Below are 12,005 nucleotides of genomic sequence, written 5' to 3' on the forward strand. Positions count from 1 at the left end.
CAGAAGCAGCAAGTATCAGAGCCACCGAACCTGGGGTGAGTTACACGAGGAGAAAGGGCGACATGGGGACAGGGGCTATGGGCTCAGGGAACAGCTACCACAATGCAACCTCGGGTGTGGGGATGCCACTCATTGCGGGTACTGCCCTGGGATTTCCTTTTAGAAAGAATCGCTGGTTAAAGTGTAGTGCACAAAAAACCCAACTCCTCGATTACACTATTAGATAACATCCTTTAACTGCCCCACCCACCCTGTGTGAGTCTCACCCACTTCCCGCCTGCTCCCTCTAGTCTGAGAGTTGTATCTCCACAAAAAACACACCGTGGGGCTCAATGAGCTGCTCATGTCTGACATGGACACCTAAGCAGTGCTGGATTCACAACCTGAAAGCCTGCAAAGGAAAGTGTGCCCGGCAGAAGATAAGCTGCCTGGCAACTCAGAACCTTCTTCTAAGAGAAGTAAGACATGTCACAATGGAGTCTAAGCCTACCTGTCTTATGCCAGGACCTTAGAGCTGCAGGCAGGAGCACAAAGGTAAAAACATATATTGAGTCCCAACACGCTCACTGCGGTGGTTGGTCTCTGTGGCGCAATCGGTTAGCGCGTTCGGCTGTTAACCGAAAGGTTGGTGGTTCAAGCCCACCCAGGGACGTATGCTTTTTGCCTACATCAAGTCCTGAATTAAAACACAGCTGTCTGGCTTTGCTCTTAGAGCTCTCGCTTTGCCTGCGTGACATGCTCTATCTCAACATTTCTATCTTCTCTCATCTCTTCACCTCTAGTCATTTCCACCAATAGGACTGGAAACGGGACACCAAGCCTTCTACTTTAACCACAGGCGTACTGAGGGCCAATAAAAGGCACAGAAGCATTTCTTGATCCGGGGCTGAGAACTGCATGCACAGGGACCTCGTGGCGCAACGGTAGCGCGTCTGACTCCAGATCAGAAGGTTGCGTGTTCAAATCACGTCGGGGTCACTCTTTGACATTTTTTTCCCCACCAAGTCTATATCTTTGACTTCTAAAGCAAAGCCAAAAGAAGGGCGCTTTGCATTGGCCGGGAATCGAACCCGGGCCTCCCGCGTGGCAGGCGAGAATTCTACCACTGAACCACCAATGCTTCACTTACATAGGCTGAGCAGAGAGCCCTGCCGTAGACAGTAGTGATGAGGCCCATGCATTCGCATGGGACACCTATGAACAAAGTTTGCATGGCAAGCCTTGGACTGCCAAACGTTCACATGCTGATGGCAGGAATCAGATGCAGGAGACTGAAACTATGAATGTTTCTGCTTTTGCTAAGGACAGTGGTTTGGGGCCAGTGTTGTGCTTGACAGAGCACGACATCAGCCTGCTCTCTGGCTGCTCCCGGGAGAAGTGGCTGACAGAAAGCACCCTCCAGACCACCAGCAATCTTGTGTTTCACAACATGCCACTGTCACTGGACTTTCCTTCTGGGACAGCCTAGTCACTGACCTGGCCAGATTCCCTGTCCTCCCCAAAATCCTGGGGAGAAACGGGCAGAGTTCTGCGCCCTGCGCCCTCTTTCGCGTCCCTAACGCGCTCCCAACGCGCCCTACAGCCCTGGTCGGGCACAGCCCTGGTCGGGCTCATACCACTGGGGCCTCTGCCGAGGAAGAGCCCCGGAAGCCTAGGGCCAGGCCTATTGCACAGGCATCTTAGACCAGGCCATTCCGGGATTGCTGTGTTTCACGTCCTGCCCTTCAACACTCCTGGGAGGGCTTTCCCTGAGAACCCTCATGTCTCTGCCCTCCCAGGAGGCTATGGTTCTATGCAAAATAGGGGGTGCACCACGGGCCGTCCCCTTTCCTCTCTCTCGCCAATATCTTTCACCAAAGCTGAGCCCTGCAGGTAAATGTATCTATCTGGCTGAGGGGCCAGGGAGGGCCTTTGCCTGCAGTCTTACAAGCCAGAGTGCAGAGAAGGCAGCAGCTCTGGGACCGGGACTCTGCTCAAAGACATATCTAACATGCCACAGTGGAGCTGAGATGGGCAAGACACGTGTCTCACAGGCTGGCAGCACACCAAGACAGTGGCAGGAAACTATGCTAACAAGGAAAGAGAAAAGTCACGTGTCTCGTGGCCTTCCCACCATTAGACAGTAGTCTGCGCAAGAAAACATCCAACAGTGACAGGACAACCAAGCAAATGACAAACGCCGTGCTGAATAAAGTAATCTTACATGACATTTCGTACAAAGACCCAGATCATGGGGATGATCGCGCAGCAGAAGCAGCAAGTATCAGAGCCACCGAACCTGGGGTGAGTTACACGAGGAGAAAGGGCGACATGGGGACAGGGGCTAGGGGCTCAGGGAACAGCTACCACAATGCAACCTCGGGTGTGGGGATGCCACTCATTGCGGGTACTGCCCTGGGATTTCCTTTTAGAAAGAATCGCTGGTTAAAGTGTAGTGCACAAAAAACCCAACTCCTCGATTACACTATTAGATAACATCCTTTAACTGCCCCACCCACCCTGTGTGAGTCTCACCCACTTCCCGCCTGCTCCCTCTAGTCTGAGAGTTGTATCTCCACAAAAAACACACAGTGGGGCTCAATGAGCTGCTCATGTCTGACATGGACACCTAAGCAGTGCTGGATTCACAACCTGAAAGCCTACAAAGGAAAGTGTGCCCGGCAGAAGATAAGCTGCCTGGCAACTCAGAACCTTCTTCTAAGAGAAGTAAGACATGTCACAATGGAGTCTAAGCCTACCTGTCTTATGCCAGGACCTTAGAGCTGCAGGCAGGAGCACAAAGGTAAAAACATATATTGAGTCCCAACACGCTCACTGTGGTGGTTGGTCTCTGTGGCGCAATCGGTTAGCGCGTTCGGCTGTTAACCGAAAGGTTGGTGGTTCAAGCCCACCCAGGGACGTATACTTTTGCCTACATCAAGTCCTGAATTAAAACACAGCTGTCTGGCTTTGCTCTTAGAGCTCTCGCTTTGCCTGCGTGACATGCTCTATCTCAACATTTCTATCTTCTCTCATCTCTTCACCTCTAGTCATTTCCACCAATAGGACTGGAAACGGGCCACCAAGCCTTCTACTTTAACCACAGGCGTACTGAGGGCCAATAAAAGGCACAGAAGCATTTCTTGATCCGGGGCTGAGAACTGCATGCACAGGGACCTCGTGGCGCAACGGTAGCGCGTCTGACTCCACATCAGAAGGTTGCGTGTTCAAATCACGTCGGGGTCACTCTTTGACATTTTTTTCCCCACCAAGTCTATATCTCTGACTTCTAAAGCAAAGCCAAAAGAAAGGCGCTTTGCATTGGCCGGGAATCGAACCCGGGCCTCCCGCGTGGCAGGCGAGAATTCTACCACTGAACCACCAATGCTTCACTTACATAGGCTGAGCAGAGAGCCCTGCCGTAGACAGTAGTGATGAGGCCCATGCATTCGCATGGGACACCTATGAACAAAGTTTGCATAGCAAGCCTTGGACTGCCAAACGTTCACATGCTGATGGCAGGAATCAGATGCAGGAGACTGAAACTATGAATGTTTCTGCTTTTGCTAAGGACAGTGGTTTGGGGCCAGTGTTGTGCTTGACAGAGCACGACATCAGCCTGCTCTCTGGCTGCTCCCGGGAGAAGTGGCTGACAGAAAGCACCCTCCAGACCACCAGCAATCTTGTGTTTCACAACATGCCACTGTCACTGGACTTTCCTTCTGGGACAGCCTAGTCACTGACCTGGCCAGATTCCCTGTCCTCCCCAAAATCCTGGGGAGAAACGGGCAGAGTTCTGCGCCCTGCGCCCTCTTTCGCGTCCCTAACGCGCTCCCAACGTGCCCTACAGCCCTGGTCGGGCACAGCCCTGGTCGGGCTCATACCACTGGGGCCTCTGCCGAGGAAGAGCCCCGGAAGCCTAGGGCCAGGCCTATTGCACAGGCATCTTAGACCAGGCCATTCCGGGATTGCTGTGTTTCACGTCCTGCCCTTCAACACTCCTGGGAGGGCTTTCCCTGAGAACCCTCATGTCTCTGCCCTCCCAGGAGGCTGTGGTTCTATGCAAAATAGGGGGTGCACCACGGGCCGTCCCCTTTCCTCTCTCTCGCCAATATCTTTCACCAAAGCTGAGCCCTGCAGGTAAATGTATCTATCTGGCTGAGGGGCCAGGGAGGGCCTTTGCCTGCAGTCTTACAAGCCAGAGTGCAGAGAAGGCAGCAGCTCTGGGACCGGGACTCTGCTCAAAGACATATCTAACATGCCACAGTGGAGCTGAGATGGGCAAGACACGTGTCTCACAGGCTGGCAGCACACCAAGACAGTGGCAGGAAACTATGCTAACAAGGAAAGAGAAAAGTCACGTGTCTCGTGGCCTTCCCACCATTAGACAGTAGTCTGCGCAAGAAAACATCCAACAGTGACAGGACAACCAAGCAAATGACAAACGCCGTGCTGAATAAAGTCATCTTACATGACATTTCGTACAAAGGCCCAGATCATGGGGATGATCGCGCAGCAGAAGCAGCAAGTATCAGAGCCACCGAACCTGGGGTGAGTTACACGAGGAGAAAGGGCGACATGGGGACAGGGGCTATGGGCTCAGGGAACAGCTACCACAATGCAACCTCGGGTGTGGGGATGCCACTCATTGCGGGTACTGCCCTGGGATTTCCTTTTAGAAAGAATCGCTGGTTAAAGTGTAGTGCACAAAAAACCCAACTCCTCGATTACACTATTAGATAACATCCTTTAACTGCCCCACCCACCCTGTGTGAGTCTCACCCACTTCCCGCCTGCTCCCTCTAGTCTGAGAGTTGTATCTCCACAAAAAACACACCGTGGGGCTCAATGAGCTGCTCATGTCTGACATGGACACCTAAGCAGTGCTGGATTCACAACCTGAAAGCCTGCAAAGGAAAGTGTGCCCGGCAGAAGATAAGCTGCCTGGCAACTCAGAACCTTCTTCTAAGAGAAGTAAGACATGTCACAATGGAGTCTAAGCCTACCTGTCTTATGCCAGGACCTTAGAGCTGCAGGCAGGAGCACAAAGGTAAAAACATATATTGAGTCCCAACACGCTCACTGCGGTGGTTGGTCTCTGTGGCGCAATCGGTTAGCGCGTTCGGCTGTTAACCGAAAGGTTGGTGGTTCAAGCCCACCCAGGGACGTATGCTTTTTGCCTACATCAAGTCCTGAATTAAAACACAGCTGTCTGGCTTTGCTCTTAGAGCTCTCGCTTTGCCTGCGTGACATGCTCTATCTCAACATTTCTATCTTCTCTCATCTCTTCACCTCTAGTCATTTCCACCAATAGGACTGGAAACGGGACACCAAGCCTTCTACTTTAACCACAGGCGTACTGAGGGCCAATAAAAGGCACAGAAGCATTTCTTGATCCGGGGCTGAGAACTGCATGCACAGGGACCTCGTGGCGCAACGGTAGCGCGTCTGACTCCAGATCAGAAGGTTGCGTGTTCAAATCACGTCGGGGTCACTCTTTGACATTTTTTTCCCCACCAAGTCTATATCTCTGACTTCTAAAGCAAAGCCAAAAGAAGGGCGCTTTGCATTGGCCGGGAATCGAACCCGGGCCTCCCGCGTGGCAGGCGAGAATTCTACCACTGAACCACCAATGCTTCACTTACATAGGCTGAGCAGAGAGCCCTGCCGTAGACAGTAGTGATGAGGCCCATGCATTCGCATGGGACACCTATGAACAAAGTTTGCATGGCAAGCCTTGGACTGCCAAACGTTCACATGCTGATGGCAGGAATCAGATGCAGGAGACTGAAACTATGAATGTTTCTGCTTTTGCTAAGGACAGTGGTTTGGGGCCAGTGTTGTGCTTGACAGAGCACGACATCAGCCTGCTCTCTGGCTGCTCCCGGGAGAAGTGGCTGACAGAAAGCACCCTCCAGACCACCAGCAATCTTGTGTTTCACAACATGCCACTGTCACTGGACTTTCCTTCTGGGACAGCCTAGTCACTGACCTGGCCAGATTCCCTGTCCTCCCCAAAATCCTGGGGAGAAACGGGCAGAGTTCTGCGCCCTGCGCCCTCTTTCGCGTCCCTAACGCGCTCCCAACGCGCCCTACAGCCCTGGTCGGGCACAGCCCTGGTCGGGCTCATACCACTGGGGCCTCTGCCGAGGAAGAGCCCCGGAAGCCTAGGGCCAGGCCTATTGCACAGGCATCTTAGACCAGGCCATTCCGGGATTGCTGTGTTTCACGTCCTGCCCTTCAACACTCCTGGGAGGGCTTTCCCTGAGAACCCTCATGTCTCTGCCCTCCCAGGAGGCTATGGTTCTATGCAAAATAGGGGGTGCACCACGGGCCGTCCCCTTTCCTCTCTCTCGCCAATATCTTTCACCAAAGCTGAGCCCTGCAGGTAAATGTATCTATCTGGCTGAGGGGCCAGGGAGGGCCTTTGCCTGCAGTCTTACAAGCCAGAGTGCAGAGAAGGCAGCAGCTCTGGGACCGGGACTCTGCTCAAAGACATATCTAACATGCCACAGTGGAGCTGAGATGGGCAAGACACGTGTCTCACAGGCTGGCAGCACACCAAGACAGTGGCAGGAAACTATGCTAACAAGGAAAGAGAAAAGTCACGTGTCTCGTGGCCTTCCCACCATTAGACAGTAGTCTGCGCAAGAAAACATCCAACAGTGACAGGACAACCAAGCAAATGACAAACGCCGTGCTGAATAAAGTAATCTTACATGACATTTCGTACAAAGACCCAGATCATGGGGATGATCGCGCAGCAGAAGCAGCAAGTATCAGAGCCACCGAACCTGGGGTGAGTTACACGAGGAGAAAGGGCGACATGGGGACAGGGGCTAGGGGCTCAGGGAACAGCTACCACAATGCAACCTCGGGTGTGGGGATGCCACTCATTGCGGGTACTGCCCTGGGATTTCCTTTTAGAAAGAATCGCTGGTTAAAGTGTAGTGCACAAAAAACCCAACTCCTCGATTACACTATTAGATAACATCCTTTAACTGCCCCACCCACCCTGTGTGAGTCTCACCCACTTCCCGCCTGCTCCCTCTAGTCTGAGAGTTGTATCTCCACAAAAAACACACAGTGGGGCTCAATGAGCTGCTCATGTCTGACATGGACACCTAAGCAGTGCTGGATTCACAACCTGAAAGCCTACAAAGGAAAGTGTGCCCGGCAGAAGATAAGCTGCCTGGCAACTCAGAACCTTCTTCTAAGAGAAGTAAGACATGTCACAATGGAGTCTAAGCCTACCTGTCTTATGCCAGGACCTTAGAGCTGCAGGCAGGAGCACAAAGGTAAAAACATATATTGAGTCCCAACACGCTCACTGTGGTGGTTGGTCTCTGTGGCGCAATCGGTTAGCGCGTTCGGCTGTTAACCGAAAGGTTGGTGGTTCAAGCCCACCCAGGGACGTATACTTTTGCCTACATCAAGTCCTGAATTAAAACACAGCTGTCTGGCTTTGCTCTTAGAGCTCTCGCTTTGCCTGCGTGACATGCTCTATCTCAACATTTCTATCTTCTCTCATCTCTTCACCTCTAGTCATTTCCACCAATAGGACTGGAAACGGGCCACCAAGCCTTCTACTTTAACCACAGGCGTACTGAGGGCCAATAAAAGGCACAGAAGCATTTCTTGATCCGGGGCTGAGAACTGCATGCACAGGGACCTCGTGGCGCAACGGTAGCGCGTCTGACTCCACATCAGAAGGTTGCGTGTTCAAATCACGTCGGGGTCACTCTTTGACATTTTTTTCCCCACCAAGTCTATATCTCTGACTTCTAAAGCAAAGCCAAAAGAAAGGCGCTTTGCATTGGCCGGGAATCGAACCCGGGCCTCCCGCGTGGCAGGCGAGAATTCTACCACTGAACCACCAATGCTTCACTTACATAGGCTGAGCAGAGAGCCCTGCCGTAGACAGTAGTGATGAGGCCCATGCATTCGCATGGGACACCTATGAACAAAGTTTGCATAGCAAGCCTTGGACTGCCAAACGTTCACATGCTGATGGCAGGAATCAGATGCAGGAGACTGAAACTATGAATGTTTCTGCTTTTGCTAAGGACAGTGGTTTGGGGCCAGTGTTGTGCTTGACAGAGCACGACATCAGCCTGCTCTCTGGCTGCTCCCGGGAGAAGTGGCTGACAGAAAGCACCCTCCAGACCACCAGCAATCTTGTGTTTCACAACATGCCACTGTCACTGGACTTTCCTTCTGGGACAGCCTAGTCACTGACCTGGCCAGATTCCCTGTCCTCCCCAAAATCCTGGGGAGAAACGGGCAGAGTTCTGCGCCCTGCGCCCTCTTTCGCGTCCCTAACGCGCTCCCAACGTGCCCTACAGCCCTGGTCGGGCACAGCCCTGGTCGGGCTCATACCACTGGGGCCTCTGCCGAGGAAGAGCCCCGGAAGCCTAGGGCCAGGCCTATTGCACAGGCATCTTAGACCAGGCCATTCCGGGATTGCTGTGTTTCACGTCCTGCCCTTCAACACTCCTGGGAGGGCTTTCCCTGAGAACCCTCATGTCTCTGCCCTCCCAGGAGGCTGTGGTTCTATGCAAAATAGGGGGTGCACCACGGGCCGTCCCCTTTCCTCTCTCTCGCCAATATCTTTCACCAAAGCTGAGCCCTGCAGGTAAATGTATCTATCTGGCTGAGGGGCCAGGGAGGGCCTTTGCCTGCAGTCTTACAAGCCAGAGTGCAGAGAAGGCAGCAGCTCTGGGACCGGGACTCTGCTCAAAGACATATCTAACATGCCACAGTGGAGCTGAGATGGGCAAGACACGTGTCTCACAGGCTGGCAGCACACCAAGACAGTGGCAGGAAACTATGCTAACAAGGAAAGAGAAAAGTCACGTGTCTCGTGGCCTTCCCACCATTAGACAGTAGTCTGCGCAAGAAAACATCCAACAGTGACAGGACAACCAAGCAAATGACAAACGCCGTGCTGAATAAAGTCATCTTACATGACATTTCGTACAAAGGCCCAGATCATGGGGATGATCGCGCAGCAGAAGCAGCAAGTATCAGAGCCACCGAACCTGGGGTGAGTTACACGAGGAGAAAGGGCGACATGGGGACAGGGGCTATGGGCTCAGGGAACAGCTACCACAATGCAACCTCGGGTGTGGGGATGCCACTCATTGCGGGTACTGCCCTGGGATTTCCTTTTAGAAAGAATCGCTGGTTAAAGTGTAGTGCACAAAAAACCCAACTCCTCGATTACACTATTAGATAACATCCTTTAACTGCCCCACCCACCCTGTGTGAGTCTCACCCACTTCCCGCCTGCTCCCTCTAGTCTGAGAGTTGTATCTCCACAAAAAACACACCGTGGGGCTCAATGAGCTGCTCATGTCTGACATGGACACCTAAGCAGTGCTGGATTCACAACCTGAAAGCCTGCAAAGGAAAGTGTGCCCGGCAGAAGATAAGCTGCCTGGCAACTCAGAACCTTCTTCTAAGAGAAGTAAGACATGTCACAATGGAGTCTAAGCCTACCTGTCTTATGCCAGGACCTTAGAGCTGCAGGCAGGAGCACAAAGGTAAAAACATATATTGAGTCCCAACACGCTCACTGCGGTGGTTGGTCTCTGTGGCGCAATCGGTTAGCGCGTTCGGCTGTTAACCGAAAGGTTGGTGGTTCAAGCCCACCCAGGGACGTATGCTTTTTGCCTACATCAAGTCCTGAATTAAAACACAGCTGTCTGGCTTTGCTCTTAGAGCTCTCGCTTTGCCTGCGTGACATGCTCTATCTCAACATTTCTATCTTCTCTCATCTCTTCACCTCTAGTCATTTCCACCAATAGGACTGGAAACGGGACACCAAGCCTTCTACTTTAACCACAGGCGTACTGAGGGCCAATAAAAGGCACAGAAGCATTTCTTGATCCGGGGCTGAGAACTGCATGCACAGGGACCTCGTGGCGCAACGGTAGCGCGTCTGACTCCAGATCAGAAGGTTGCGTGTTCAAATCACGTCGGGGTCACTCGTTGACATTTTTTTCCCCACCAAGTCTATATCTCTGACTTCTAAAGCAAAGCCAAAAGAAGGGCGCTTTGCATTGGCCGGGAATCGAACCCGGGCCTCCCGCGTGGCAGGCGAGAATTCTACTACTGAACCACCAATGCTTCACTTACATAGGCTGAGCAGAGAGCCCTGCCGTAGACAGTAGTGATGAGGCCCATGCATTCGCATGGGACACCTATGAACAAAGTTTGCATGGCAAGCCTTGGACTGCCAAACGTTCACATGCTGATGGCAGGAATCAGATGCAGGAGACTGAAACTATGAATGTTTCTGCTTTTGCTAAGGACAGTGGTTTGGGGCCAGTGTTGTGCTTGACAGAGCACGACATCAGCCTGCTCTCTGGCTGCTCCCGGGAGAAGTGGCTGACAGAAAGCACCCTCCAGACCACCAGCAATCTTGTGTTTCACAACATGCCACTGTCAATGGACTTTCCTTCTGGGACAGCCTAGTCACTGACCTGGCCAGATTCCCTGTCCTCCCCAAAATCCTGGGGAGAAACGGGCAGAGTTCTGCGCCCTGCGCCCTCTTTCGCGTCCCTAACGCGCTCCCAACGCGCCCTACAGCCCTGGTCGGGCACAGCCCTGGTCGGGCTCATACCACTGGGGCCTCTGCCGAGGAAGAGCCCCGGAAGCCTAGGGCCAGGCCTATTGCACAGGCATCTTAGACCAGGCCATTCCGGGATTGCTGTGTTTCACGTCCTGCCCTTCAACACTCCTGGGAGGGCTTTCCCTGAGAACCCTCATGTCTCTGCCCTCCCAGGAGGCTATGGTTCTATGCAAAATAGGGGGTGCACCACGGGCCGTCCCCTTTCCTCTCTCTCGCCAATATCTTTCACCAAAGCTGAGCCCTGCAGGTAAATGTATCTATCTGGCTGAGGGGCCAGGGAGGGCCTTTGCCTGCAGTCTTACAAGCCAGAGTGCAGAGAAGGCAGCAGCTCTGGGACCGGGACTCTGCTCAAAGACATATCTAACATGCCACAGTGGAGCTGAGATGGGCAAGACACGTGTCTCACAGGCTGGCAGCACACCAAGACAGTGGCAGGAAACTATGCTAACAAGGAAAGAGAAAAGTCACGTGTCTCGTGGCCTTCCCACCATTAGACAGTAGTCTGCGCAAGAAAACATCCAACAGTGACAGGACAACCAAGCAAATGACAAACGCCGTGCTGAATAAAGTAATCTTACATGACATTTCGTACAAAGACCCAGATCATGGGGATGATCGCGCAGCAGAAGCAGCAAGTATCAGAGCCACCGAACCTGGGGTGAGTTACACGAGGAGAAAGGGCGACATGGGGACAGGGGCTAGGGGCTCAGGGAACAGCTACCACAATGCAACCTCGGGTGTGGGGATGCCACTCATTGCGGGTACTGCCCTGGGATTTCCTTTTAGAAAGAATCGCTGGTTAAAGTGTAGTGCACAAAAAACCCAACTCCTCGATTACACTATTAGATAACATCCTTTAACTGCCCCACCCACCCTGTGTGAGTCTCACCCACTTCCCGCCTGCTCCCTCTAGTCTGAGAGTTGTATCTCCACAAAAAACACACAGTGGGGCTCAATGAGCTGCTCATGTCTGACATGGACACCTAAGCAGTGCTGGATTCACAACCTGAAAGCCTACAAAGGAAAGTGTGCCCGGCAGAAGATAAGCTGCCTGGCAACTCAGAACCTTCTTCTAAGAGAAGTAAGACATGTCACAATGGAGTCTAAGCCTACCTGTCTTATGCCAGGACCTTAGAGCTGCAGGCAGGAGCACAAAGGTAAAAACATATATTGAGTCCCAACACGCTCACTGTGGTGGTTGGTCTCTGTGGCGCAATCGGTTAGCGCGTTCGGCTGTTAACCGAAAGGTTGGTGGTTCAAGCCCACCCAGGGACGTTTACTTTTGCCTACATCAAGTCCTGAATTAAAACACAGCTGTCTGGCTTTGCTCTTAGAGCTCTCGCTTTGCCTGCGTGACATGCTCTATCTCAACATTTCTATCTTCTCTCAT

The 12,005-nt window shown here is 52.6% G+C and overlaps 13 non-coding genes across 13 annotated transcripts; 9 read left to right on the forward strand and 4 right to left on the reverse strand.

The window, feature by feature from the left end:
- The first annotated feature begins 578 nt into the window (after positions 1–578).
- Positions 579–652, forward strand: TRNAN-GUU (transfer RNA asparagine (anticodon GUU)). Its single transcript has one exon. It is a non-coding gene; the product is annotated as a tRNA-Asn (tRNA).
- Positions 653–906: 254 nt separating this feature from the next.
- On the forward strand, positions 907–978 carry TRNAW-CCA (transfer RNA tryptophan (anticodon CCA)). Its single transcript has one exon. It is a non-coding gene; the product is annotated as a tRNA-Trp (tRNA).
- Positions 979–1,049: 71 nt separating this feature from the next.
- TRNAG-GCC (transfer RNA glycine (anticodon GCC)) lies at positions 1,050–1,120 on the reverse strand. The gene has a single exon. It is a non-coding gene; the product is annotated as a tRNA-Gly (tRNA).
- A 1,706-nt stretch (positions 1,121–2,826) lies between these two features.
- On the forward strand, positions 2,827–2,900 carry TRNAN-GUU (transfer RNA asparagine (anticodon GUU)). The gene has a single exon. It is a non-coding gene; the product is annotated as a tRNA-Asn (tRNA).
- Positions 2,901–3,296: 396 nt separating this feature from the next.
- Positions 3,297–3,367, reverse strand: TRNAG-GCC (transfer RNA glycine (anticodon GCC)). The gene has a single exon. It is a non-coding gene; the product is annotated as a tRNA-Gly (tRNA).
- A 1,706-nt stretch (positions 3,368–5,073) lies between these two features.
- TRNAN-GUU (transfer RNA asparagine (anticodon GUU)) lies at positions 5,074–5,147 on the forward strand. Its single transcript has one exon. It is a non-coding gene; the product is annotated as a tRNA-Asn (tRNA).
- Positions 5,148–5,401: 254 nt separating this feature from the next.
- Positions 5,402–5,473, forward strand: TRNAW-CCA (transfer RNA tryptophan (anticodon CCA)). The gene has a single exon. It is a non-coding gene; the product is annotated as a tRNA-Trp (tRNA).
- Positions 5,474–5,544: 71 nt separating this feature from the next.
- Positions 5,545–5,615, reverse strand: TRNAG-GCC (transfer RNA glycine (anticodon GCC)). Its single transcript has one exon. It is a non-coding gene; the product is annotated as a tRNA-Gly (tRNA).
- A 1,706-nt stretch (positions 5,616–7,321) lies between these two features.
- Positions 7,322–7,395, forward strand: TRNAN-GUU (transfer RNA asparagine (anticodon GUU)). Its single transcript has one exon. It is a non-coding gene; the product is annotated as a tRNA-Asn (tRNA).
- Positions 7,396–7,791: 396 nt separating this feature from the next.
- Positions 7,792–7,862, reverse strand: TRNAG-GCC (transfer RNA glycine (anticodon GCC)). Its single transcript has one exon. It is a non-coding gene; the product is annotated as a tRNA-Gly (tRNA).
- Positions 7,863–9,568: 1,706 nt separating this feature from the next.
- TRNAN-GUU (transfer RNA asparagine (anticodon GUU)) lies at positions 9,569–9,642 on the forward strand. The gene has a single exon. It is a non-coding gene; the product is annotated as a tRNA-Asn (tRNA).
- A 254-nt stretch (positions 9,643–9,896) lies between these two features.
- Positions 9,897–9,968, forward strand: TRNAW-CCA (transfer RNA tryptophan (anticodon CCA)). The gene has a single exon. It is a non-coding gene; the product is annotated as a tRNA-Trp (tRNA).
- A 1,848-nt stretch (positions 9,969–11,816) lies between these two features.
- TRNAN-GUU (transfer RNA asparagine (anticodon GUU)) lies at positions 11,817–11,890 on the forward strand. The gene has a single exon. It is a non-coding gene; the product is annotated as a tRNA-Asn (tRNA).
- The last annotated feature ends 115 nt before the right edge of the window (positions 11,891–12,005 follow it).

The sequence above is a fragment of the Pleurodeles waltl genome, chromosome 4_1 (genome assembly GCF_031143425.1).
Source record: "Pleurodeles waltl isolate 20211129_DDA chromosome 4_1, aPleWal1.hap1.20221129, whole genome shotgun sequence".
Taxonomy (NCBI): domain Eukaryota; kingdom Metazoa; phylum Chordata; class Amphibia; order Caudata; family Salamandridae; genus Pleurodeles; species Pleurodeles waltl.